The sequence below is a fragment of the Canis lupus genome, chromosome 18 (genome assembly GCF_003254725.2).
Source record: "Canis lupus dingo isolate Sandy chromosome 18, ASM325472v2, whole genome shotgun sequence".
In the NCBI taxonomy this organism is placed as follows: Eukaryota; Metazoa; Chordata; class Mammalia; order Carnivora; family Canidae; genus Canis; species Canis lupus.
In genome coordinates, this window is record NC_064260.1 from 36,969,769 (window position 1) to 36,996,926 (window position 27,158).

Sequence of the window (27,158 nt, forward strand, 5' to 3'; positions counted from 1 at the left end):
TGATAGTGCTAGTTTCACTTTTATACCTTTAAAACTCTTTCAATTATAAACTTAAAATTGGTGAATTTTATGGTAAATTGACCTCAGTTGAGCCAATTAAAAAATTATTGCTGTCTGCTTTTGCTGCAATTTATAGAAAACTATATTTTTAAAAGTACAAATATCAACAGAAAAAAAGAGCCTGAGCCCCAGTCTTTCAGCTTCCCAGGGAACATTATGCAACATAATGTTTTAACTATAGAATCACTAGCAGCCAAAGAGAAACAGAATATCTTTCTAGGCCAGAAGCCTTAAGAACTTCTTTTCTTGTGTTTTTTTCTCTTGTTGGTTTTTTTTTTGTTTTGTTTTGTTTTTTGTTTTTTGTTTTGTTTTGTTTCGTTTTTTCCTGGTTAGTGTCATCTCTCAAGTAGCCAGGTTCTTTCTCTCTCAAACCCCACTTGAGGAGAAAGTGCTTTCCTCTCTTTAATGGAATGACCTCTTTTTCCTTATAGGATCCCATCCTCCTTAGCCTCCCTTAATAGCCTGCAGACTAAAACAATGCAATGTCTCAGTTTATCTTCCAAGAGAAATAATCGTTTCCTTGGTATCAGAAGTATCTTATCCTTATTTTATTTGGGGCCATTGGTAAAGGAAGCCATTATAGCTTTGAATTTGCTGCCCTTTAGCAGACACTAATGTTTGTCTATAGAGCATCTATTCTTCTTTCTTCAACTTAGTACACTCTGAATCTGTCCCAGTATCCACTAACAATCTCATGCTGCCTGTGAGACTGAGGGGCAACTGACTTCATCTTCTTTCCATATAGTATGAGCTCAATAACTCTTTGTTGAATGAATTGCATTTGTTAAACTTTATGTTAACTTCTTTTTTTTTTTAAGATTTTTAAAAATTTATTCATTCATGAGAGACAGAGACAGAGAGAGAGAGACAAAGACACAGGCAGAGGGAGAAGCAGGCTCCATGCAGGGAGCCCAATGTGGGACTTGATCCTGGGACTCCAGGATCATGCCCCGGGGCCAAAGGCAGGCACTAAACCACTGAGCCACCCAGGCTGCCCACTTTATGTTAACTTGTCATTTGATCCAGTTTCCCCTACTAGACTTAGACTTATTTCCTTTATTAGGTAGCGTTGGTATAGTGTCTAAGGCCTGAAGGCAGGGCCTCTGAAAATATAAAAGACCTTTTTTTTTAAAAAAAAAAAAAAAAAGGGATTTTGTACTAGTCAGCATTGGTTATATTGTGCATCAGTAACAATTATTTTCCAAGTCTTAGTGTATTAATGCACAAGACTTTATTTCTAGCTTATGTTACGTGTTCATTGCTGGTTAAGGATGAGAGAAAGGTCATTCTGGGCTACACAAAGTTCTTCAAAAACCCAGGCTGATAGCACTGTATCATATAGAAAACATAGCCTGTCTGATTGCCAAGGTAGAACAAGAGAAAGTTTGAACTCAGAACAAGCTTTTCTCTGCCTTGTCATTCACCTTTCATTTGGGCAGTACTAATTAATCACATGGCTTTGCTCGACTGTAGGGACTGAGAGTACAGCTTTCCATTTGCCCAGAGGCAATGAGGGCCAAATATTGGTGAATATTATTATTATGTCTACCCAAAATTCCAGAATGTGAAAATAAAACTGAAAAATCCAAATTTAGAAATGCAAATTAATAAATCCAAAATTAAAAAATAAAATCAAAATTAAGAAAAAATTAAATGTTGACTTTATTATTAAGTTTGGTATTCATAAACATTTCATTGCATTTGAAAAGTCTGTTTCTTAATTTCAAAGTCCTCAATAAGCATAATTGCTATAAAACCATAATGATTTATGAGTTACATGTCCTATTTGTGTTCAATAATATCAAACACAAATTTGTAAGACTACTTTCATAACTTTTACTAATACACTTAAAAATGATATGATGTGTGATATGGACTTCCAAATTAAGAAATCCCAAGAAAGTCTTTTAATGAACCCTATCAGGCAACAAATTCCATGAGGGCATGGTCTTTCTTGCTTGTCATTTTATCCCTGGGGTTCTAGCATAATCCCTGAAATAGTGGAGGAACTTGTAAATACTTGTTAAACTACTGAACAAATAGAATAATTAAGTCCTCACTTTTTAAAAAGATTATATTTATTTATTCATGAGAGACACACAGAGAGAGGCAGAGACACAGGCGGAGGGAGAAGCAGGCTCCAGGTGGGAAGCCAGATGCAGAACTCGATCCCAGGATCCCAGGACCACCACCTGAGCTAACGGCTGATGGTCAACCATTGAGCCACCCAGGCACCCCAAGTCTTCACTTTCAAGGCAAGTATAATCTTTGTTTAAAAAAAAACTGACAAGTAAAAAATTTCAATACATTTTTGTAAATATTGTTGATCAGAATCCCAGTAGGAAAAAGTTGGAATGCACAAAAATTGAATAATTTTGGGAAAATGTAATGAAGATGTGGGCAGATCTGAAAGGAAAGAGGAAGAAGCATTTTCTAGAAAGAGGGCCACTTACAGCAAAGGTGACTTTAGGTCAAGAGACTCAGCTAGCCTACAGGGACTGTTTCAAATAGAGAAAGTTGGGATCCCTGGGTGGCTCAGCGGTTGAGCACCTGCCTTCAGTTCAGGGCATGATCCTGGAGTCCCGGGATCGAGTCCCACATCAGGCTCCCTGCATGGAGCCTGCTTCTCCCTCTGCCTATGTCTCTGCCTCTTTCTCTCTCTCTCTCTGTCTCATGAATAAATAAATAAAATCTTAAAAAAAAAAATACAAATAGAGAAAGTAAGATGGGAAACTATGCCAAGCTGGGGATCCCTGGGTGGCTCAGCGGTTTAGTGCCTGTCTTTGGCCCAGGGTGTGATCCTGGAGACCCGGGATTGAGTCCCACGTCGGGTTCCCTGCATGGAGCCTGTTTCTCCCTCTGCCTCGGTCTCTGTCTCTGTGTGTGTGTGTGTGTGTGTGTGTGTGTGTCTCATGAATAAATAAATAAAATCTTTAAAAAAAAAAAGAAAAAAGTATGCAGGCAGAGTAAATAGTATTTAACAAGGCAGGGAAGTGTGAAAAGGCCTAATATGTTAAAGCAATGGTAAGAAGTGCAGCATGTCAGGAGTAGGTAGGACAGGAAGATTCTGGAGTGGAGGTTAATGAAGCTAGAGAAGCAGATAGGAGTCATACTGTGAAGGATCTATAGAAATGTGATATTCCCTTGTTGGCATGCCCCACTAACTGATTAGGAAAACAAACCCTCCAGAACATTCCTGAAAATTATAAACTTCTCCCTAGTGAAAACAGAAATATAACCACAGGGGCTGATGCCAGAGAGGCTTTACAGGTTAGTTTTTGCCTTTGCCTTCAAAATATAATCAGAAATATTTTTTTTTTCAGCCCAGTTTCAAAAATTCCCTTCATATAAGTTGAGAGATTAAGCCAAGAACATATCAGAACATGGCCCCTGCTTTGTGATGGCCAGAGAATATGTGAAAGGAGTGTAGGTGATGAGGGATCTGGCCAGAGAAGAAAGCAGAGGAGGAGGAGGAGAAGGAATTCTGAGACCTAGATCTTGAGTCCCCAGACCCAACATTACAGACCCAGAGCCACAGTTTCTCACACGATCCACCTGTTACAAGAGTTGCCTTGGTATGAGGTGCTCTGGCTTGGTTTAAGGCTTTGACTCAGCTACGTTTTGTCAGGATGTGCTTCCCAGAAATTGCTGCTGATTCGCTATGGCCTCCATTCCAGCCAGGTGCAGACAATTGTGAGTTCCACCAGCGGGTGCAAGAAGCAGCAGTAGAGAGTTTAAGAGTTTGCTTCACAGGATCCATCCAAAGGCCAGGAAGCAGAGCGCAGACACCCTAGATGTGAGTGGGTGATGGGAGGGTAGCTGTGTAGGTGAGCTTACTCACAGTTTCTCCTTTTAGTGCCTGCAGACTTTAGCTCCTGACCTTTAGTCTTTCATTCCTGGGCTGTCCACACGCCCACATATCTCTTTCAGGGCCATTTTAGTTCTCCTACATTCCTGTCCGTCTGCTTCATGGCTGATTTCCAGCCTGTTTTACTCTTCAGCTCTGGGTGTGATTACCACTTGGAAGTCTTAGGTTCAACTAAACTACCATAGGCCAGACCTAAAATAAGCTTCATTGGTCAGGGAAAATAAGATGCCAGTAAAGCAGTCAAATATCTCCAGTGGGAGTAGTTCTTGAAACAACCTGTGTAGTCATCCAGGAACCAGTCTTATTTACATCCCCACCCACGTTTTAGCTCAGGTCTGAGGAAGGGAGGTTTAACTGGGTAAGTTCAATATCCACTCTGGCTTAGAAGCCTTGTGTTCCACATATGACTTGGTATCTCATGTTACAGTCTCAGGAATGGGAACATGTTCCTTTTAGGGGTATGCCTACTTATAAGAGTTAACCCTTTCACAGACATCCAAAGCTATAGATTCCAAATAGGAGTTTATAGTTCATATACATAACTTTCATTCCCGATGCTACTTACCAATCAGGAGTTGTTTTTTTATACTACAAACATAGTTGCTTAGTATACTGCACAGCTATTCTTACACCTTTATGAGATTTCAAGGGAACAGTGGGAAAACGTTAACCCAAGGTCAGGTTTGTAGAAAAGAGAAAGGGTATTATTTCACTGAGAAGATATCATTTGAGCAAAGACTTGAAGAAGAGAGAGTTAGCCATGTGGTTGTCTGGTGAAAAGTTCTCCAGGCAGAGGTACAAAATACGCAAGTTGGAGGTGTGTCTGGAATGAGTGAGGAATCTCAGTGTTGTTAGTGTATCTAGAATAGAGTGAATGAGGATAAGGGTAGTAGGAACTAGCTAGAGGTGAATAATGGGGGATGCAGTGTTAATGCTTCTTAGGATGTGTCAGGACTCTGAAAATTTCTCTGACTAAAATAGGGAGATGTAGGGGAGTTTTGAAAAGAAGAGTGATGGGATGCCTGGGTGGCTTCAGTGGTTGAACATCTGCCTTTGGCTCAGGTCCTGATCCTGGGGCCCTGAGATCGAGTCTCACATCAGGCTCCCCGTGGGGAGCCTGCTTCTCCCTCTGCCTGTGTCTCTGCCTCTCTCTGTGTGTCTCTCATGAATAAATAAATACAATCTTTTAAAAATTTTTAAAAAGAACATTCATTTTGGGAGTGCCTGGGTGGCTCAGTTGGTCAAGCATCTGACTTTTGATTTTGACTCAGGTCGTGAGACTGAGCCCTGTGTTGGACTCCATGCCTAGTGTGGAGTCTGCTTGGGATTCTCTCTCTCCTTCTCCTTCTGCTCCTCTTCCCACTCATGCCTTTCATGTTTCTAAAGTAAATAAATAAAATCTTTTTTTTTTTTTTAAAGAAAGTTCATTCTGGCCATTGTCTTGGGAACAGACTGTAGGAAAGGATGAAAGTGTTGTGTCTTGGGAGGCTGCTACAGTAATTCAGTATGGACAGTAATTTGGGCTCCTGTAGTAGTAGCAGTTGAAATGAAGGATACTAATTACATTGTTGATATAGACAGAGTGTGCAGTTCCATGTTTAGGTTTGCATTCTTTATAATATACAACTTATTAAGGTTATTCAAATATCTATATAAATGAATATAGAACATAAAGAGCTACAGCCAGGTTTGCTGAGGAATTTGAATATGATCAGTAAATGTTCAGTCTTGGAGAATGAAGCAAGCAAACAAGAAAAAGAAAGGAGGAAGGGAGGGAGGGAGGGAGAGAAGGAGGGAAGGAAGGAAGGAAGGAAGGAAGGAAGGAAGGAAGGAAGGAAGGAAGGAAGGAAGGAAGGAAAGGAAGAGGGATCCCTGGGTGGCTCAACAGTTTAGCGCCGCCTTCAGCCCAGGGCGTGATCCTGGAGTCCAGGATCGAGTCCCACATCGGGCTCCCTGCATGGAGCCTGCTTCTCTCTCTGCCTGTGTCTCTGCCTCTCTCTCTCTCTCTCTCTCTGTGTGTGTGTATGCGTGTCTCATGAATAAATAAATAAAATCTTAAAAAAAAAAAGAAAAGGAAGAAAAGACCTATATTGTCCAGACTGAAGTATGAATATCTTTGGAGGCTGCATTGCAGTATGAGAGGCCAATGCTAGTGTTTCTAACTGTATGGGAAATTCATTATCCTTCTGTTTTGTAAATTATCAGGCATTTACCTTCCCTCTCATCTTTACTCAAGTGCCACATTATTGGCCACCCCCTTCTTTGCTACCATCTTTAAAACTGAAAACTACTTTCTCTTGACTCCTCATCCCCAATACCACTTCCCTACTTTATTTTTCTCAGTAGCATGATCACTTTTTGATATATAATGTATTTACTTATTTATTTATCATCTGTTTCCCCACTAGAATGTTAAGTTCCTTTATGGGCAAGTCTGTTTTGTTCACTCTTATTTCCAGTGCTTGACAAATACTAGGCACACATATATTTTTTTAAATGAATAAATGGTATACTTAATACAAACCAGTTTGATTTCAACTAACCCATGTATTCTTTTCTCCTGATGTACTGTTGTTTTGGTTGTTTGCTTTTGATGTCAGCCTGTTTTTTGCCCCCATGCATGTCTTCTCAATTAGGGAAAATTGCAAACACATCAAAGTAAAGAAAATGGTATTAAGCCCCAAATAGCCATCACCTATCTTTGATGATTATCAACTTAAAATATTTATCATTTCCCCATCCTTATCATCACCCTGGTCCACAAATTATTTTCAAGCAAATCCAAGGCGTATCATTTTAGTATATCTTTTTAAGAAATCAGGACTCTTAAGATATATAGTTACAATACTATTATCATACTGTAAAAGAGTGAGTTACAACTCAAGAATGTCAGCATGAGAGGGAAAAAAAAGGGAGTATTTCATAATGTTAACAAATACCTAGTCACTATTTGAGGTTTCTCAGTTGGCTCACATTTATTTTAAGTTTGTTCACATCAAAACTTAAGGATCTCTATATTGCAATTTGGTGGATGCATCATTTATCTATTACTTCTGTAATGCTTTATAACAAAACCCACCATACTTATGAGGTAAAAACAAATAAGAAGTTATTGCTAATTGTTTAAAAAATGCAACTGAGCAAATGTAAAGATCTAATTGGATTTATTTGATCCATGAATCAAGCAGCATCTCATGTAGCAAAGAAAAGATCTGACTGTACAAAATGGAAGGTTTTTTTTATAGGTAGAAGGAGAGTGGACCAAGGAAATTAGAAAAGTGGATTGTTTCTTTTTTAAAAAAGATTTATTTATTTATTTATTTATTTATTTATTTATTTATTATTTATTCATGAGAGACACATACACAGAGAGAGAGAGAGAGAGAGAGGCAGAGACACAGGCAGAGACACAGGCTCCATGCAGGAAGCCTGACAGGGGCCTCAACTCTGCGTCTCCAGGATCTCCAGGATCACGCCCTGGGGGGAAGGCAGGCACTCAACAGCTGAGCCACCCAGGGATCCCCCAAATTGGATTATTTCAGATCTGATTACTTTCCCTTAGGGGAAGGTGGAGGAATATTATCATGCATATTACCTCATTAGTTCTGATTAAGAAATTCTAAACTGGGGCACCTGGGTGGCTCAGTGGTTGAGCATCTGCCTTTGGCTCAGGTCATGATCCTGGGGTCCTGAGATCAAGTCCCACATCAGGCTCCCCGTGGGGAGCTTGCTTCTCCTTCTGCCTACGTCACTGCCTCTCTCTCTGTCTCTCATGAATAAATAAAATCTGGAAGGAAGGAAGGAAGGAAGGAAGGAAGGAAGGAAGGAAGGAAGGAAGGAAGGAAAAGAGAAAGACAGAAAGAGAAATTAATTCATTCCAAACTGATTGGTTTAAAATTCCACTACTGGGGGAGACTGAAATTGCAGTTAAGTCAGGTATTAAGTCTTGATGGGGCTTAGCAAAAGTGACTCCATTTTGGGTCTGTTTCTTTTTAACACAATGTGTCAAAAAAATAACACAATGTGTCTAGGTCAGTTTAGCAACTCTGTTGATCTTGTCTGGGCTCATTTGCATATCTGGATTTGGCTGGCTGTTGGCTATATGGACAGAATAGGCCCTACCTGGGGTGATATGGATTGATTTGGCCCTAATCCATATACCTGTCACCATCCAGTAAGCTATCCGTGGCATGTTCTCAGAGCAATGACAAAGGAGTGAGACAAACAGTAGCGTGCAAGTCTCTTGAAGTTTGGGCTTAGGTATGTCATATTATCACTTCTATCTCATTCTTTGGCCAAAGCAAGTAGCATTCCAAGTCACAATGTCAGATTGGACAGCACTACAAAGTTAAGTTGCATAGGGTGGGGTGAAGAAGGGAACAATTTTTTCTTAGTCTATTGCAGTGGATTTATCAGGTAAGTTTCTTTTAATCTATTGGTTCCCCCTCCAATGTTATTTTCCTTGTTGTAATTCATATGTTAAAGAAAATGCCATTTTCATTACTTTCTTTTTCGCTCCACTCAGACTTCAGAGGCTTACTGTTCACTCTTGCTATCATATCAGGCCACTCTCTCAGCCTAAGCATAACTCATACAACTGCCTCTATGCAGAGATATTTCTGGACGATAGTCCTTAGATTTCAGTGGAATTTTTTTATTAAGGAAATTCTGTGGGCAAACTCATAGCTATATGATTATATTTTCAGATATCTTAATTAAAGGGGGGTATGTGTTACCAGTTTCCTTATTAACAAAAACAAAAAATCCCATCTGTGTTCCTTTTTTCCTCATGGTCAGCTGAAAATAGGAACTGGAACATGCAGTCACATGTGTGACTAGATGGAGGTTTCTTAGCCTTATCCTGCTAAGTGGATGATTTATGGAGTTCCAAATAACTGACATAATATCTTAATGTTAAATAACATTGTTTATTTTTAAAGATATGATAAAATATATTTTAAGAAATTGCTCATAATGCTATGACATAAAAATGAAGTTTGACCTGCTTACAGTAAGCCTAGATTTTCATCCTTCCTTCCAGAAAAAAAGTTATGCAGTTACCAGCATATAGAAATTTTTCTATTTTTTATTCACAAAGGGACCATGCTTTATAAGTTATTCTGCACTTGCTTTTGTAACTCAACAATATGGCTTAGCAATTTTCCATTGTCGGCTAATATAGATCTCCATTCTTGTGTTATGGGCTGCATTGTATTTCATAGTCTGGGTAGGTCATATTTTATTTAGTAAGAACTATAATTCTAAAACATGTGTTTCCATTTTCAACTACAGTAAACACTTTATACATTCATCTTGGTTGACTTTTGCAAGCGTGGCTGTAGATAAATTCCAATGGCTCACTAGATCAAAGAGTACGTATACTTTAAATTTTACGCTGTCAAATGGTCTGTAAAATGTTACACTTCTGGGCAGCCGGGGTGGCTCAGTGATTTAGCGCCACCTTCAGCCCAGGGTGTGATCCTGGAGACCTCGGTTCGAGTCCCACGTTGGGCTCCCTGCATGGAGCCTGCTTCTCCTCTGCCTGTGTCTCTGCCTCTCTCTCTCTCTCTCTGTCTCTCAGGAATAAATAAATTAAATCTTAAAAAAGAAAAGAAAAGAAAATGTTACACTTCTACCAACAGTGTCAGTGTTGGTCATGGTTAAATTTAAAAAATTTTTGCTCATCTTATGGGTGGAAATAATATCTTGTTTTGGTTTGCATTTCTTGAATTTAAAAATTAAAAATATATGTTCATATCCTTTGCTTATTTTTATTTTATTATTTTATTTATTATTATTTTATTAGATTGTGTCTTAATCTTGATTCATATAACTACTATGTTAAAGAAATTATTCCTTTCACATATGTATCATAAGTATTTCCCCCAGTCTTGAGTATTATTATTATTTTTATTTTTTTAGTATTATTTTTTAGTGAATAATTTTTTGGTGTAGTTGTATAACTTCTAAATTGTATCTTGCTTAGAAAGACCTTTTCCAGTCTAAGACTTTGAATACATTTATTAATTCTTTCTTCTAGAACACTCAGGAGTTTATTTATATTTATTTATATTTTTTATTTGAATTCCAGTATAGTTAACATTAGTTTTAGGTGCATAATATAATCTTGATTACATCAAGATAAGTGTGCTCTTTATCCCCTTCACCTATGTCACCCATCCTCCCCACCAACCCCGTCTCTGGTAACCATCTGTTTTCTATTGTTAAGAGTCTGGTTTTTTGGTTTGTATCTTTTTGTTTATTTTCCTGTTTTGTTTTTAAATTCCACGTATAAGCGAAACCATGGTGTTTGTCTTTCTCCGGCTTCTCTTAGCATTATACTCACTAGATCTATCCATGTTGTTGCAAATGGCAAGACACCAACACTTGTTGTTTCTTGTGTTTTTGGTTTTTGCTTTTCTGACAGATGTGAGATAATATCTCAGTGCAGTTTTGATTGCATTCCCCTGATGATGACTGATGTTCAGCATTTTTTTCATGTATCTGTTGATCAACTGAAGGTCTTTGAAGAAATGTCTGTGTTTTCTCCCCATCTTTTAGTTGGGTCCCTTGTTTATTTGGTGTGGAGTTGTACCAGTTCTTTATATAGTTTGGATACTAGCCCTTTATCAGATGTCATTTGCAGATATCCTGTTCAGTAGATTGTCTTTTATTTTGTTGGTTGTTTCCTTTGCTGTATAGAAGCTTTCCATTTTGAAAAAGCTGTACTTTGGAAGACCTGTACTCTGAAAACTATAAAACATTGATAACAGGTGCCTGGGTGATTCAGTTGGTTAAACATCTGACTCGATTTCAGCTCAGATCATGATCTCAAGATTGTGAGATTGAGCTCTGTGTTGGGCTCCATGCTGGTCACAGAGCCTGCTAGAGATTCTCTTTCTCTCTTTCTCTCTTTCCCTCTGCCCCTCCCCTTACTTGTCCTCTTTGTCTAAATAAATGAATAAAATCTTAAAAATAAAAAACCAACATTGGGATCCCTGGGTGGCTTAGTGGTCAAGTGTCTTTCTTTGGCTCAGGGCATGATCTCGGGGTCCTGGGATCAAGTTTTGCATCAAGCTCTCTGCAGGCAGCCTGCTTTTCCTTATGCCCCAAGTCTCGGCCTCTCTCTCTCTCTCTCTCTCATAAATAAATAAAATCTTTTAAAAAGAAAAACAACATTAATGAAAGAAATTGAAGATGGTACAAACACATGGAAAGATATTCCATGATCGGGGATTGGAATAACAAATATTATTAAAATATCTGTACTACCTGAAGCAATCTATAGATTTAGTCATGCAACCCCTGTCAAAATACCAACATCAGTTTTTACAGAACTAGAACGAATAATCCTAAAATTTGTATGGAACTGCAAAAGACCCTGAATAGCCAAAGCAATATTGAAAAAGAAAGACAAAGCTGGAAGTATTATAATTCCAGACTTAAGTTCTATTACAAAGCTGTAGTAATCTAAACAGTATAGGACCAGCACAAAAATAAACACATAGATCAACAGAGTAGAATAGGGAGCCCAGAAATAAAACCACAATTATATGGTCAATTGATCTTTGACAGAGCAGGGAAAAATATGCAATTGGAAAAAGACCGTCTCTTCAACAAATGGTGTTGGGAAAACTGGACGGCTCTATGCAAAAGAATGAAACTAACTACTTTCTTACCCCATAAATAAAAATAAGCTCAAAATGGATTAAGTACCTAAATGTGAGACTTGAAACCATAAAAATCTTAGAAGAGAGCACGCACAGTAATTTCTCTGACATCTGCCATACCAACATTTTCCAAGATATATCTCCACAGGCAAGGGGAACCAAAGCAATAATAAACTATTGAGACCACATGGATTTTTTTTAAGTGTTTAAATCTTAGATCTTTCTGGAAATTATTTAGTTGCTACAAATTATGTAGGGATCTGGCTTTATTTTCTTAATTGGTTATCTGGTTGCCTCAACATGATTTATTGAATAATCTGTTCTTTTTTACCATTTATTCGAAATACTCATTTATCAAATGGATTTACATCCAATTTTGTAGTCTCTCTTCCATTCTATTGATGTTTATGCTTTTTCTTCAGTCATGAACTAATTTAGCTTTTTACTGTGTCTAATTATCATGGTGAGCTTATCCTTTCTCATTTTCTTTTTCAGAATATTTCTGGCTTTTGGTATATGTGCCTTTTTCCAGTTGAACTTTAATTCATGTACACAGAGAGGAGTCTAAAGAAATCTTTTCTTGTCCTCACTTGTGTTTTTTTACACATGAACATAACAACTATATATATGTGTGTATTTCAACTGGGTTCTAGATCATTGAGAATATAATGGATTTGTATACTTAGAAAGACAAGTGATGGAAATTGGACAATTCGTTTTCCATATACATGCCTCAAATAAGAAATCGCAAAATCCTCCATGTAGAATTCTGGAAGCTTGGATGTTTGTGTGTAGGTTGTCAAAACCTTGTGATTCTTGTTTCTACAGTGATAAAACCTACCAATAAATATGAATAATAAGGAATATAGTAAAAATATTTGAGAATAGTCTCTGATTTACTGACTGGGCATTTTCCTGCCTTCTTTCCCAACTCTCAAAGTACACTTGGTGTAATCAAGTATCATTTTAAACTTTGTATGTTTTTTTTTTTTTTTGACATTTTCCCAACCTTTTTTGGACTCTTTCTGTGTTGGCACTAAATTTAGAACAATCTTCTTGGGAATCTGATGCCCTTTCAGTTCACTTCCTTCATCTTCTTATATATTGACAACCATTAGTTAAACCCTAAAATCCTATCTCTCCCCATGGATTTTATACTAGATTTGATTTCTTTTCTTATTTGTACTTCCCTTGATAGAGGAAATAACAGCTAGCATGTTGCCCTAAATGTTTATACCTCACCCCCCTTTTTAATATAAGTTGATATTTCAGCAGCTGGCTGCTCAGCCCAGGGAGATTTCAGAATCAATCAACATTTTTTGGAATTTTATTAGAACTCTTAATCTTAGTAATGCTCTAAGGTATATATCATTATTCCCATTAAGCAGAAGAGTAAATAAGCTAAAATAAGCTGAAGGGTAAGGAAAACAATAGTTATATTTATTGTGAACATATGGCTAAGAGTTGTTGGGTGCTTTAGTCCATGAGGGCTGTGATCGGGTTTGTTTTATTGACCAGTCCATCCACAGCATCTAGCATGCTGCCTGGGACATAATGCCTACTAAGTATTATTTGTTGAAAGCTTGAGTGAACATTCATTCTGCAAGGCTGGATAAAAATGGCTGGTGAATAGGGTGGTGTTCTCCCTGTGTTGATGAGTGTATATGCGGTATATCCCTCTCTGTTTGTATACCTGTAAAAGAAAAATCTTTAATAAGACTGGATTACTTTGATCTGTTTTTATCAAACCCATCTATCCTCAGTGACTTTTGGAAACTCCAGCAGAAATTTTCCAACAGTTTTCACCTTTACAGTTTTTAATCCTTCTATGTTAAGGCTAGGGAATATACACATCAGGGCAGTACATAGAAAACTATGCTTATTCTTGAAGCAAGGTATCTGGAATGTATTTTCCATTGTCAAATGTTGTTACTCTAACTTCTTTAACATTGGAAACATTATTCTTTTGAAGACAATGTTTGGATTAAATTTTAGATCCCTCCCCACAGGTAATGTTTCCATGGGAGAAAAATGTGTTTCATATCTTAAAACTTGAACTTATATTTTTGGGATAAACTCAGTCTGGTTGTCATTTGGCATTTAATGATGTTTGTGTTATCTACAACACTTCTTTCCATTAGCAGAATTAATCAGAGTTGATTACACCTCCTCCACAAAGCAACTCTGTTTTTCAGTGTTTCCATTTTCATCGCTTCATACGCCTATGACAGAGCTCATGATTAATCACTCACTTTAAATATTTTGAACAACAGGAGTGCTGTCTTTCTCAACCCTGGAAAGCCTGGGGAAGGCTACCATCACTTATAGCACCCATAAAGGGGTATGTCACAATGGCCTCAGGGTCTCCTACAATTCAGGAGTAATTGTTCACAGAAATATATTTTAAAATTCAAGAGCAGTTGTATGCCTTTTCTTCTAAATTGCTGAGTGATTTAATGTCTTTTTAATGTGAGAACCTATTTACATTGTCCTGAAATGTTTCAGCTTTTAAACCAATCACAAAATTGTACAAGGCTCCATTTACTCCCAGATTTCAAGTGCTATAGTAACAGTGAAGGAAAAATCATACTCATTTCTCAAACATTGTTGGCTGTTTCTGTGCTACTAATGCAAAGGTTTGGTTTTTAATTTGTTGGTTTCTTCAAAGCACAAATCATATTATCGGTTTTAAATGATGATAGATGCTATTATTTTAGGTATGTAAAAAACAAAACAAGATTGTGGTGTGAAAATTCAATTTTAAATTGCTTGATTAATTTATTTTAGTAGCATATAGCAAAGACTATTATTTATTATGCTGGAATAAGCCAATTTACTGTAAATCAGTCTAACAAATGAAATGCTTGGAGGTACTTTATAAATTGCAGTACTGTTTTTGTTGTAGTGAATATAAATGAATCAAATGCAAATTCCTGAGACAGTTTGAAAATGTTTCTAGCAACATATGTATATAAATCATTAACCCAACTTCCATAGTTGATGATATTCACCTAAGATTTTATTTGTTTATATCTTCTCAATTCTGACAGATATCAAATTGCCAGCCATTTTAAATTATAGATGTCCTTTTATTTGGTTAGTAAGGAAGTTTCTCCATGGTTCTTTCTCACTGGCCATGCTATAGAGTGAATATTTGTGACCTTCAAACCTGATCACCAATATGATGGTATTTGGGGTGGAGTCTTTGGAAAGTGATTAGGTCAAGTGGGCAAAGCCATCATGAATGGATTAGTGTTTTGATAAAAGAGACTCCAGAGAAACCCTTCCCTCCCCTTTCACCATGAGAAGACAGCAAAAAAGACTGTTATCAATGAAATAGGAAGGGGCTCTCACCAGGAAAAAAGAAAAAAAGGTACTGGCACCTTGATCTTAGACTTGATAGCCCCCAGAATTGTGAGAAATAAATTTCTGTGGTTTATAAGCCACTCAGGCTATGGTATTCTTTTATAGCAGCCCGAACTAAGACACGCCAGAAAATTGCTTAAATGAGAGGATGGTGAAGCTTTCCTAAAAATCTAAGTGTACAGTGGATTATTATGCAGCCAATGCAACATGAATTAATATAGGGGGCTTTCCATAGATTCCACTGAGGGATAAAACCAAGATATAGAGAAGAGGATTGTTGTGCGTATATATATGGGTATGTCCTATGTGTGTATACTTATATATCTCCATATTTAGAGAGAGAGAGATAGCTATAGATGCAAACATATTGGTTGTTTTTTTTTTTAATTTTATTTATTTATTCATGAGAGACACACAGAGAGAGAGAGGCAGAGACACAGGCAGAGAGAGGAGCAGGCTCCATGGAGGAAGCCCGATGTGGGACCCGATCCTATGACTCAAGGACCATGCCCCTGGGCCGAAGGCAGGCACCAAACCACTGAGCCATCCAGGGATCCCAACATATTGGTTGTTAACACGGGTTTCCCAGGCAGTGATATAAGAGGGAATTGAACAAATTTAAAAGAAAGCAAATACGCAGGTAGCCCTGGTGGCTCAGTGGTTTAGCACCATCTTCAGCCCGGTGTGTGATCCTGGAGACTCAGGATTGAGTCCCACATCAGGCTCCTTCCATGGAACCTGCTTCTCCCTCTGCCTGTGTCTCTGCCTCTCTCTTTGTGTCTCTCATGAATAAATAAATAAATAAAATCTTTTTTGAAAAAGTAAATACTCACCTAAAATGCAGGTATTGTGTTTATTAAAATGGGCATGTTCATACCGGTTGGTTTTGGTTTTCAGAGGGGTTAGCTTGTCTTCATTTACAGACTGGTAAGTATCCTAGGCTTCTCTATACTTACATAACTTAAATAATGAAGATTACATAAGGAAAACTGGAAATCTGCCTGAGTTGTTTAAAAATGAAATAAAATTTTTGTGACATAACATAATCAACCACCTTTAATTATTGGTAAGCAAAAGCCCTAAGGTGGATGAGTAGTCATTACAAGGCTTTATCTCTCCATTAGTAAACAAGCCATTATTTAGCGCCTAATAATGAGCCACATAGAAGTAAGACAGGGCAAACTTCAAGGAATCTAGAGTATAGCTGGGGAGTCCAACGAGCAATTAATTTGAAATGTTTGCCCAGTAGAAAAGGGAAAGAAGAGAAGACTTTCCAGGCAGAGATAACAGTATATCCAAAGCCCCAGATTTGAGAATGAGCATGGCATTGCAGAAGCCGTGGAAGGAATGTGCTTAAGCAATGTAGGGGAGGAAAGCTAGTTGGGAAGAGAAGGGTTGGGAAATATCAGGAGACAAAACTAAGGTGAATTTGGATGAGATTGTGTAGTAGCTTAATGGGCATGCTATGAAGAGCTCAGGTGCCCTACCACAAGTAACGAGGGGCTCTAGAAAGTATTAGTGTGGAAGTGACATAATTAAATTTATATTTTTATAAAAGAAACACTAGCAACGAGTCAGAAGATATACTTGAGAAGTAAGAGATTTGAGGCAGTGAAACCATTTAGGAAACTTTTGGGAGACAAATGGGAGAAAATAAGGGTAGACAGAAGAGGAAGGAGATATTGCAGGGGATAAAATAAAGGTAGAATTAATAGCATATAGTGATTATTTTGAAAGGTTGGCCAAGAAAGTCAGGAATTAAATATGCCTCCAAAATTTCTGCGAATAAAATCAGTGTAATAACTAATTCACCCTCATCAATTTGATGAGAAGGGGAAGAGCTTATATTAGAATATGCTTATAAAAGACCCTCTAGTAAACACAAAATTAATTTTTACTGTGTTTATTATGTATCAGGGTAATCATATTACATGCACTATTTCTTCACCAATATTCATTAAATAAATGTATATTGAGTGCCAAGCCAAATATGTGCCTGATAATGTTTTAGATATAATATTTATTTACTATAATAAGAAAATAATAATAATTATTATTATTATTTTCATTTTATAAATGAGGAAACTGCAACTTGGACATGTTAAGGAACCTGGCCATGATATCAGCTAATACGTGGTAGAGTCAGAACTAGAGTCAGGTTTGTTCAACTCTCAAATATACCTTTCAAAATTGTGCTATGTTGCCTTTTTGACATTATGTGGACTTAGGCTTAGTATTTTCCAGCAAAACAAGATATACAACCTATCTGGTTGCACATTTATTCCAGTATCTCTAAGTAACATGGTTTCATTCCAAGCTATTGATTTTTCTCTTTGAAAAACAAGAATATAATATAATCCTTTCCTCTCTTTGTCCCACTAACCACATATGACCTTTTTATCTCTCATACTCTTAATGCAGTGATGATCTAATTTTGGCTTAATATACTCACTATTCTTATGTTAAAACTGTATTCCCTAATCACAGCTGAGCTTTGTATAGACATAACATTATCTTTCCTTTACTACGCAATTTTAATATTTGTCCCTTTTTTATTTGCTTGATTTTTTAAAAATGAGGTATCCTTTTTTAATCGATTTTATTTATTTATTCATGAGAGACACACACAGAGAGAGAGAGAGAGGCAGAGACACAGGCAGAGGGAGAAGCAGGCTCTGTGCAGGGAGCCTGACGTAGGAATCGATCCCAGGACTCCAGGATAACGCCCTGGGCCAAAGGCAGGCACTAAACCGCTGCGCCACCCAGTGATCCCCTATATGCTTAATTTTTAATGTACCTATTATTAATCTAGTCTCAGACTCTTGACAGCTGTCTAGAATGCCTCTGAATACATTTATTCACATTAAGATTTCTGTTTTGTCTTCCTGAAGAAGTCTCTCTTACACTGTTCCTAAATGTACCTGTCTGAATTGACTCCTTCTCTGCATGGTGTATGTTTAATCACTTTCTTGGGACCTTCTTTCACGATCATCGTGAGATGCCCTTTTCTTCTTCTTTCTGTTTTGTAGGCTGTTTCTGATTTTTCTTGTCTTTCCTATTTAATTCTTGGAGAAAGTAATTAAAAATATTTTTTTCATGTTTGAAAATATATTTTTTCTTTTATTATTAAATGGTAATTCGGCTTGGTAATGAAGTCTAGGTTGAAAATAGTGTTCCTTCAGAATTTTAAAAGGATTCACTATTGTCAACTAGCTTACAGTATTAAGGTTAAGCCACTTTGAATCCCATTTTTCCTTTCTGGTAGATTGCGAGATATATTCTCTTTGTCCCCAGTGATTGAAAATTGCCTGATAGTTTTTGTTTTGTTTTGGTCAGGATTGGGATGATTCTTCCTCCACATAGTCTCTCTCTTTTGTTCCTTCCTTTCCCTTTTATTCCCAACCTCCTACATCTCTAGTTTTAAAAGTGTGGTGTAAGAAATATATTTGGTCTTTTTCCTGGTTTCTGGCACAAAGCTCGTCAAACCTTTGGAATTTCCTAAGTGATAGGAGTGTCATTGATTGTTCATAAAGAGCCCCTTGTAGGCACATCTGAGCTTTAATGAGGTGACTTAGGATGGTGCCCCTAGTCAGTATCACGATGGGTTCATTGGTCACCAGAAAGACCAAAGTAATTAGAGGGTTGGACCTCTCAGCCCCACCAACTAACCTCTAGAGCCGAAGGTCAAGGAAGGCTACAGATTAAACGCTATGAAACCTTTTGAACAATAAGATTTGATGAGCTTCGAGGTTGGTGAACTAATCCATGTACTGGGAGGGGTACACCCCAGTTCCATGGAGATAGAAAATTCTTGCTCTAGGGACTCCTCTGGACTTCACCCTATGTACTTCTTTGTCTGGCTTTTCATCTATATCCTTTATCCTTGTGCTCGCTTGTTAAGAAGCTGGTAAACATTAGCAAACGTTTGATTTCTCTGAGCAGATTTTGCAAACTAATTGAATCTAAGGAGGGAGCTGTGGGAGTCTCTGATTTATAGCCAGTGGGTCAGAAGCATAGGTGATGACTTATGCTTGGAGTCTTAAGTAGACAGGGAAGCAGTCTTCTAGAAGTGAGTCCTTAATCTGGAGGATCTGATGTTATCTCCAGGTATATAGTGTCAAAACTGAGTTAAATTGTGCAACACCCAGTCAGCATTTCCTGAGAATTGGAGAATTGCTGGATGATGTTAGGAAAAAACACCCATTAGAAGAAGCTTTCCTTTTTTTTTTTTGGAAGAAGCTTTCCTTACATGTGTGTTGTTCTGTGGCTTTCAGCTTAGATTTAAGAGGAAACTAAAAAGCTAATTGAAAAATATGAAAACATGAGTATGGCTTGTCGACTGTGCTCCTTTGCAGGTTGCTTTGAGTAGACGTTTTGCATGGAGAAATTGATGTGTTTATCTTCCAGGGCTGGTGAGATTCTTCAGAGAAAAGTCTTTAGTCCCCTTCCTGGAGGGTGAAGGCTGGCTGACAGCATCATGTGAGCCCAGTGGGGTAGAGATCTCTATTTTTAATTATGTGTCCCTTGAGGTCAGCTGTTCTCAGTGACTTCAGCCCAAAAGGGAGGTCCCTCTATGTTATTTTTTTTTAACCTCTACCTTCTATTCTTTAAAGACAAATCTCCAATCTTTTGTTGGAATAGAGCATTGCTAGTTTCCTGACTATTCACAGGGGGTTGGGGATTTGAGAACTACAAGACTTTCAGATAATTTCCCCTTTTTTTCTTTTTTCTTTATTTTTTTTGAGAGAGAGAGCTTCTGCATATGCATGAGGGAGGGGCAGGGGGAGAGAGAAAATCTATGGCCAGTGCTGAGCCAGAAGTGGGGCTGGATCTCACAATCCTGAGATCATGACCTGAGCTGAAATCAAGAGTCCCAGGTTTAACTAACTTAGCCATCCAGGCACAAAATTTAATTTTTAAAGCTCTTATTCCTTTACCCACATTTTCAGAGATATCCGATACTGACAATTTTTGAATCTTTTATCACCAGCTGAGGATTGTTTTCTTATGTCTGCTAAGACATTTCTTTCTTTTCCTTTTGTTTATATTGTCTCAAAATTTGTCTTTGTTTCATCTCATGTTATCCATGTTTTTGTGGATTTGCATTTTTAAAAAAATCCCTTTACTATTTTAGTGGATTTTTGATAGGTAGTGGAATTTGGTATGTATATTCAGTATTCCAACTTTGCTCAGAAGTCAAAAAGTCATGATGTTGTGCTTCTGATTTATTTTATTTATTTATTTATTTATTTATTTAGTATTGGAGTTCAATTTGCCAACATATAGCATAACACCCAGGGCTCATCGTATCAAGTGCCCCCCTCAGTGCCCGTCACCCAGTCACCCCCACCCCCTGCCCACCTCCCTTTCCACCACCCCTTGTTCATTTCCCAGAGTTAGGAGTCTCATGTTCTGTCTCCCTCTCTGATATTTCCCACTCATTTTTTCTTCTTTCCCCTTTATTCCCTTTCACTATATTTTATATTCCCCAAATGAATGAGACCATATAATGTTTGTCCTTCTCTGATTGAGTTATTTCACTCAGCATAATACCCTCCAGTTTCATCCACGTCGAAGCAAATGGTGGGTATTTGTCATTTCTTTCTTTCTTTCTTTTTTTTTTTTTTTTTTGTATTTGTCATTTCTAATGGCTGAGTCATATCCCATTGTATACATAGACCACAGCTTCTTTATCCATTCATCTTTCGATGGACACCGAGGCTCCTTCCACAGTTTGGCTGTTGTGGACATTGCTGCTATAAACATCGGGGTACAGGTGTCCCGGCGTTTCACTGCATCTGTATCTTTGGGGTAAATCCCCAGCAGTGCAATTGCTGGGTCATAGGGCAGGTCTATTTTTAACTCTTTGAGGAAACTCCATACAGTTTTCCAGAGTGGCTGCACTAGTTCACATTCCCACCAACAGTGCAAGAGGGTTCCCCTTTCTCCACATCCTCTCCAACATTTGTGGTTTCCTGTCTTGTTCATTTTCCCCATTCTCATTGGTGTGAGGTGGTATCTCATTGTGGTTTTGATTTGTATTTTCCTGATGGCAAGTGATGCGGAGCATTTTCTCACATGCTTGTTGGCCATGTCTATGTCTTCCTCTGTGAGATTTCTGTTTATGTCTTTTGCCCATTTCATGATTGGATCCAGATTTCAGGTTGTACCACAAAGCTGTGGTCATCAAGACAGTGTGGTACTGGCACAAAAACAGACACATAGATCAATGGAACAGAATAGAGACTCCAGAAGTGGAGTCTCAACTTTATGGTCAACTAATATTTGACAAAGGAGGAAAGACTATGCACTGGAAAAAAAGACAGTCTCTTCAGTAAATGGTGCTTAGAAAATTGGACATCCACATGCAGAAGAATGAAACTGGACCATTCTCTTACACCATACACAAAGATAAACTCAAAATGGATGAAAGATCTAAATGTGAGACAAGATTCCATCAAAATCCTAGAGGAGAACACAGGCAACATCCTTTTTGAACTTGGCCACAGTAACTTCTTGCAAGATAAGTCCATGCAAGTTATTGAAGGCAAGAGAAACAAAAGCAAAAATGAACTATTGGGACTTCATCAAGATAAGAATCTTCTGCACAGCAAAAGAAACAGTCAACAAAACTAAAAGACAACCTACAGAATGGGACAAGATATTTGCAAATGACGTATCAGATAAAGGACTAGAATCCAAGATCTATAAAAAAACTTATTTTATTTATTAAAACCAGTTTCTGGGATGCCTGGGTGGCTCAGTGGTTGGGCGTGTCTGCCTTTGGCTCAGAGTGTGATCCTGGAGTACCAAGACTCAGTCCCCATGGAGCCTGCTTCTCCCTCGGCCTATGTCTCTGCCTCTCTCTGTGTGTCTCATGAAGAAATACATAAAATCTTTTAAAAAAAGAAAAAAAAAACCAGTTTCCCTTGTGGCATCCTTTATGGAGATGAAGAACAACTAGCCAAAATACTCTTACCAAATGAACTGGAACAGCCACGTTTTGTTGTTGTCTGCTTTGGGTTTTTTTGTTTGTTTGTTTGTTTGTTTGGTTGGTTGGTTGGTTGGTTGGTTGGTTTTATCTCTGTCATCAACTGGCTTTGTGATTTGAGTCAAATTCCTTAAATTCTGCTCCTTAGTCTACTCTAAAAGAGAAACAAGACCCCGCATTCACAGGTTATTTCGAAAATAACAGGAGATAATCTGGCAGGGTTTGTGAAAGGGTTTTAATGTGTTCCATTTGTGCAAACTAATCTACATGTGAAGACATCTTAGTGTTTTTTATAATATTAACAATGTCAGTTCATAAACCCTTTTCCCCCATGGATTCTTTTTTGTTTTGTGTTATATGGCATGATTATTTTTGTTGCTTTTCCCTGAAACTTCTCTCCCATTTCTGAGAGCAGCCAGTTGCTCTACTCTATGCCAAGAGGAGAGAAATGATTATATTCCACTCTTTTATGTCAAACTTCTGCCAATACCTTCCATGGCATTTCTTCACTAAGACAGGAACAATGAAGGAATACATTCATCTTCATCTTCATCTTCAGTTCATTATATCTTCTTTGTTTCTACTGCCTTTGAGTATTCCATCTGGTTACTCTAGATGAGGGATTTTTCCCTTGTGCCATCACCAAAGTTGCAGATTAAATGACAGTAACTGTGAGCAACTTATCCCACTGGCAAACTGTGGAATATACTGCTCCGCTAGCTGAGGAAAAAGTTCTGACAAAAAAGGGCCTGGATTCAGTGACCTAAGCCAAAAATAGTTACAGGCAGGAAAAAAAAAAAAATCATTTGTGATTCCCCGCTGGTAGCAAAGAACTCCAAAATAGCTGCTCTTCACCTGAACTTTCTCTGAAAGATTAATCGTCTCATGATTGTATAGCATCAGTTCCTGAAATTCATGTGCTAGAGATACAATTCTGTACACCTTTTGTAAGGATTTCTTTTGAGGCTGTTGATGGTTGGAAGCTCTACTTTTTGTAGCATAAAAAGAAAATGAGATGGCCTTTGACGTCTGTACTTGATGGAGAAGTTGGGACCAGCGGAGCCCTCTACATTTAAATAACTAGAAAACTGGACAAAATTGTATGGAATAACATTTTTTAAAAACACTGGATAATAACCACCCCAGAACTCTGATCCCTGAGAAGGGAAACAAGGTGAGTCCTAAAATCACTTGGTTTCCTGCCAGAGGAACAGGGATGGGAATCCCAGGATGAGCAGAATGATCTCTCCAATTTCAGGAGACAGAGATCACAGGGTGGAGAAGAGAGGAGATAGCTGAAATTTGCAGGACAGAGTACAGGAGAGGAGAAAGCTATGCAGAGAAAGAGTTCCAGAAATCTGCATATGAGTCCGTTGGGTCTGATGCTGAATACAAATCCAGAGATTTATAGGTAGAAACCAGTGAGGCCAGGAAAAGATCATTGGGCAGTTATTAGTTGAGAATTCCCATAGTTCACAGAGGGCTGGGAGATGTTAAAATTCTGACCAGCTAGAGTAGAGAGGACCTAGGACATTTCCATAGAAACCTCAGAAAGGGGATCCCTGGGTGGCGCAGCGGTTTAGCGCCTGCCTTTGGCCCAGGGCGCAATCCTGGAGACCCGGGATCGAATCCCACGTCGGGCTCCTGGTGCATGGAGCCTGCTTCTCCCTCTGCCTGTGTCTCAGCCTCTCTCTCTCTCACTGTGTGCCTATCATAAATAAAAATTAAAAAAAAAAAACTAAAAAAAAAGAAACCTCAGAAAGGTCGTAGTATAGAAGTATGGCAAAACCAGCCCTGACATAAGCTAGACTTTTCATAACAAAGCTGAAAAAGAAATTTTGAAAAGATTAATGTTTTTGTAAGTAAATTAACTGTCTGGCATAACAATATCCAACACTATTTAAACACTGAAACAAATCTAGTGTTCAGGAACATAAAATTAACAATGACCAACATCCAGTAAGAGGTACTAAAGCAGTAAAGAACTTTAAGACAGCTTTTATGGAAACATGAAAATAAGAAAATCATAAACTGTAAAAAAAGAACCAAATGGAACTTCTGGAGCAGAGTAATGCAACACCTAAATACATTTGCTGGATGAGATTAATAGATTAGATACTGTAAAATAAAAACATCAGTGAACTTTAGTATATATAAAATCATGTTGGTTCAACCTGAAACTCAGAGGAAAAAAAGGCTGAAAAAAATTAACAGAGCTTCAGTAATCTGTGGAAAATATCAATTTATTTGGAGTCCCAGAAAAGATTAGAGCTCAAGAAAATACTAGAAGAAATAGTGGCTGGGAAATACTCAAACTTGATGAAAATTATAAAGACCTAGTCCCAAGAAGTTCGGTGAACCCCAAGTAGGTTAGACTCAAAACTGTATGGAGGTTGTCCACCCAGAAAGAATTCACTGAAAATTTAAGCAAACAGGCATTTATTTAGGCAATTAGAGTAGCAATTTGGGAGACACAGATTCAGGTAGAAACCTGACTGTGTTCTAAGGAAGACAATGAGGGGGCAGACAAAAAGATAAAAGTTTGAGAATATAGTTCTTTTTTAGTGCCTTCATGCAAGACAGGGATTAAAACTAGGTTAACTGGGACTGGTTGGGTTAACATGCAAATGATAGATTAAATTTGTTAAACTGCATTGACTTCTGTGGAAATGAAGAATGCCAGTGATTCAGGAGTCATGGTGAGGAGAAAATTAAGTCCAGGCCAAGGATTTGTGGCTGGCAAAAGGTTCACATTTCCTCCTATGAGGACACGCATAAATTTCTCCTTCCTTGTGGCCTCCCAGCACTATTTTAAAAGAGACTGTCTTAGCTAAACTTGCTTGCTCCATTTCAAAATCTCCTTTTCAAGGGACATCATAATCAAATTGCTAAAATTAAGGTTCACTTAGGTAGGGAAAGACTTTCACCAGTCGGTTCAGTTTGGGGTACTAGATGTGTCATCTGTGAGTCCATGGACAGGAGGGGCTTGCTATTAGGGTCTCTACCTAAGTGAGGCCACTGCCTGTGTTTTGAGGTGGGTGGATGAGGGGCTGAGCTGCTGGCTGGGCTCTGTAGTTGGTTGAGCTGCTGGCTGGGTTCCACACTCAAGCAGATCACTAGGTGGGCTCCCTATCTGGGCAGGTGTAGGCTGAGCTCCGTGGATGAATGACAGGTGTAGGCTGAGCTCCATGGCTGAATGGAGCTGTAGAATTCCTCCCCATAGGCCATGTCTTCCTTCCACCCCTGCAGGCCACTCCCTGGGTGGTTTCCCCACTTTGGTAAAGGCTTCTGCACCCCCTGGTGGTCACAAATGGAAAAAGGTAAGTCAGACAACATACCCCACCTTCCCCTTAACAAGTTTGTTAGCATAATATGCTGAGTGAAATAAGTCAATCAGAAAAGGACAAACATTGTATGGTTTCATTCATTTGGGGAACATAAAAATTAGTGAAATGGAATAAAGGGAAAGGAGAGAAAATGAGTGAAAATGTTAGTGAGGGTGACAAAACATGAGAGACACCTAACTCTGGGAAATGAACAAGGAGTAGTGGAAGGGGAGGTGGACAGGGGGTTGGGGTGACTGGGTGACGGGCACTGATATATATATATATATAAATAATATATATATATAAATCATTATGCTGTACACCTTAAACTAATACCAGGTCATATGTTAATTATGACAATAAAACTAGGAAATCAAAAAGAAATTTTATTTTCTATGAGACGTTTCCATGAAGAAAAAATATAATAATATTATATAATAATAATAATATAATAATATTAGTATAATAATCTTTTGGTTAGCCTTATGGAGCCTAGCAGAAATGACTGTATGATTTCTCTTAAACTTTTTAAATATTGAAAATACTGTACAGAGCCCTCTTAAGTGCAGCTGGGGTCCAGGAACCCAAGAGGGGCCTCATCGGCAGACCTCTTTGATTACAGCATTCTATGCGAAGGGAGTTACAGACTTCAGGCCTTCTTTAAAACTCTTGTTAGGCATGAACCCTATTTTGTGCAGTTTCTGTTAGCATATTAATATTTGCTCTTCCCTGACAGGCAGAAGTATGGCTTCCACCTGCTAGATTTGTACAAGGAACTGGACAAAGTCAAGTTAACTGGACCTGGGCAGGGGGAGTCCAGGGGATGGTGAAAAAGACTGACATTGAGCCCAAGGGGACTCCTGGGTCTCCACATAGGTGGACAGGAACTTCAGGTTCCAGGCTCGGTAGGAGCCCCTTTTCTCTGATGTAGTTTTATTTTCCTGCCCCACAGTGGAACTTGGTTTCCCATCCACACCGTCTTGATGCGGCAGTTTCCCCATTAAACGAACGTCATCCAGGTCAAGCATACATTTTGGCTCTGTATAAATCAGCCAACACTCTGGTTGGCAAATAAACCAGAGAGGATCCTGGCATTTGGGCTCTACTTCCCTCTCTCCCGTCCCCGTCCCTACTTCTTTCCCCATTGGAGAAAAGGATGGAGCCTTACCCCATCTGGCCCCAGCTGCGGAACAGGTGAGACCACTTTCTGGCTGGTGCCGCCTGAGGCATGGTGTTGAGTAGAAAGAGGTAAGGGGAACTAGAGAATTTAAGAAGTTCCTTTCTGTTCCCCAGAGCAACTCGTCCCCACCGCAGAGGGATGGAGGGTAAACCTACTGACTGTGGTCTTCTCCCCCTGTCGTTTGAACCCGTTACCTACTGCCGCATAGCACGCTGCCCTTGAGCTAGGCCTGGGCGGCCTGAGCTGTGCCCTAGCTGACACAGCAGACCTTTATTATCCTCTGGCCTCTGTGATTCTGGAATCCCCCAAGCAGCTGAGCTGGGTGCCTCTGTCTCAGGATCTCTCAGAGACTGCCGAGAAGGTGTTGGCTGGGGAGACCTTCTCATCCCAGGGCTTGACTAGGGAGGATGTGCTTCCCGGGTCCCTGCGTGGTTGGCAGGATTCGCTTCCTCGAGGGCTGTTGGCTGGAGGCTTCCTCAGTTCCTTTGCCCTGTAGGCGTCTCCACAGGGCAGCTCACAACACGGCAGCTGGTTTCCATCAAAGCAGGAAGGTGAGAGGGACAGAGGGAGAGACTGATGGAAGCCAAGGTGTATTTCAGGGGTTGTTTTATTTATTTGAAAGGTGGGGGGAGGGAGCATGAGCGAGGATGGAGAGTGGGGCCAGAAGGAGAGGGAGAAGCAGGCTCCCCACTGAGCA

General features: G+C 38.7%; 1 long non-coding RNA gene across 2 annotated transcripts in view; it reads left to right on the plus strand.

The window, feature by feature from the left end:
• Positions 1-26,526, plus strand: part of LOC125752974 (uncharacterized) — a 47,138-nt gene extending 20,612 nt beyond the window's left edge. The window contains exons 4-5 of one of the 2 annotated variants that reach the window (XR_007403675.1): positions 2,154-2,319; positions 26,022-26,455. This is a non-coding gene — a long non-coding RNA (uncharacterized LOC125752974). Of the gene's footprint in view, positions 1-2,153; positions 2,320-26,021 lie in introns of both variants that reach the window. The other variant, XR_007403676.1, reaches the window with a different exon arrangement.
• Positions 26,527-27,158: the final 632 nt, after the last annotated feature.